Consider the following 2,211-nt stretch of genomic DNA (forward strand, 5'->3'; position numbering starts at 1 on the left):
TTTATTGTTTTTAATTTTTTCTAAATTTCAGTACCATAAATTCATAATAGGATCGAGATTAATTGGCAATAACATCCTAGTTAACTGTCTATGTTTCACGGGAGTCTGAGTTTCTGAGAATTGGTTGCAACTTCTTGTCAACATCAAACACATGTATGATATATAGTTTTGGTGTTATTTTTCATAACTATATAAACCAACAGAATGACTGAAGAATAAAAATAAATAAGTTTTCAATTGAAAATGGTTCGCACTAATGCTTCCAAAAGCATCAACTTGGTTTCTTCTTCTTCTTCTTATTCTTCTTTTTTTAATTTTCAACTCATGAGTATGTATGTGCGTCAAGTAGTTGGCCATTAAAAAATCTCAAAAGGAAAAAGTGACATTACCTCTTTTTCCCTTCTCTCTTATTGTTAATGAAGTCCTACTTGAGGAATGACGACACCAGGGAGGCATGAGTCCTCCCTTCACTACACCCAAGACTCGTGTCCCCCAAATCAATTTGGAATCCCTAATCCGAACTTCGTTTGAAACAAAATACAGTGAGGAATCCAAAGTTCATTTTAAGAGATTATATAATGAAAGAATAATAACAAAAACATCACAAAGGACTCACCCCAAAATCACAATGGTAAAAGGGTTTTATTTACTTCACTTAGTTCGGATCTTACAGAAACAAGAACATAATTTGATTCCCTATTAAGGCATTAAATCTGGCAGACACACCCAAGTGGCCCCAAACTCACAGCCTCAAGTCTTAGCAATCAAGCAAGCACACTACTATAGATAAAACCAAAACAGTTATAAACTTGATAATCCAAGGCTAACTTGTCATATTAGCCCATTCACAAAGTGCTTTTTATTCATTCAAGCTCCAGTCGTCACCTTGGTTACGGCCAAGGTATATTCATAGACCTTCTTCTCATCAGGAAGAGTCTTGGACACACTCTCTCTGCTCTGAACGCCCCTTTTGACCCAGGCCATGAGTTTAGGGCACTCTGTTTCCATCTTAAAGTGGCCATGAGTCTCAAAGGCGTAAAACCAGCAAGAAAATGGAATCAAACCAACATCAAGAAACCCAAATGAGTCACCCCGATAAAAGGGCTTGTCCCCAAGTGTTCCTTCGAGAAGCTTAAATATGTCTAGCAGCTCTTTCTTTGCCGCCTCGTGCTCTTCTCCTTTTGAAAGCCACAATTTCCCCATCGTCTCATACACCTGCATCCCCATCAATCCGAATTCTTTTTATTCACAAATCACAAGAGATATAAAGATGAAATATAGGTTTCCTCTTCACATATAAAAAGACTTTGGTGCTGACATGAGATGAACAGAAAGCATAGTAAGTAGAACAATTCATAGAAAAGAGCTCATAGAATCTACCTTTTTGTCAATGAAACCAACCCAGAATCTGGCTTGAGCTCACTCGTATGGATCTGAAGGCAAAAGAGGAGATTTGTCCTTCCATACCTCGTCGATGTACTGCACAATAATGGCAGATTCGCAGATGGGTTTGCCGTTGTGGATTAGAACTGGGATTTTCTTGTGAATCGGATTCATTTGCAGAAGCAGAGGGCTCTTATCCCTCATATTCTCTTCCTTATACTCATAATTCACACCTTTCTCTGCCAGTGCGATCCTAACCCTCAGTCCAAACATGCTCGGCCACGTATCCAACAGAACTACCTCGCCCGCCATTGTTGCGCTCGATCCTCGAACGGTCGAGGTATCAGAGTTAGGGAACCTTCAGTGAATAAGAAAATATCTATAGGTCAATAAACGGGTAATGGCTGATTAAGTTCAACCAGCCTTATAAACCAAAACAGTCACAAACCTCATTATCCAGAAATGGCGTCATTATAATTAATTACATTTAGGAGTTCTCTGACCCTGTTATCTAGAAAACTAATTCATTGACATGTGTCATTTTTATAATTCCTGGTCTTTTTATTTTGGAAGTCATTCCTACTCATCTTCCATGTAAACCAAGACAATCAGAAACTTCATTATCCGGGTCTAATTGTCACGTTGGCTCCTTCAGAAAGTGCTAAGATATATTCATAGACCTTCTTCTTATCAGGAAGAGTCTTGGACACACTCTCCCTGCACTGAAAGCCATATTTTCCTAACAGTTACTTTTAGGTCCTTAATATAAAAGCTGATTTGAGTCTAAAGAAACTAGAAGAGAAAAAATGAATAAAACAAGAAGTTATT

The 2,211-nt window shown here is 38.0% G+C and overlaps 1 pseudogene; it reads right to left on the reverse strand.

Moving 5' to 3' along the window:
• Positions 1-612: 612 nt before the first annotated feature.
• On the reverse strand, positions 613-1,805 carry LOC114719217 (glutathione S-transferase 3-like; annotated as a pseudogene).
• Positions 1,806-2,211: the final 406 nt, after the last annotated feature.

The sequence above is a fragment of the Neltuma alba genome, unplaced genomic scaffold (assembly GCF_004799145.2).
Source record: "Neltuma alba isolate B1F8T4 unplaced genomic scaffold, ASM479914v2 tig00002178_pilon, whole genome shotgun sequence".
NCBI classification, from domain to species: domain Eukaryota; kingdom Viridiplantae; phylum Streptophyta; class Magnoliopsida; order Fabales; family Fabaceae; genus Neltuma; species Neltuma alba.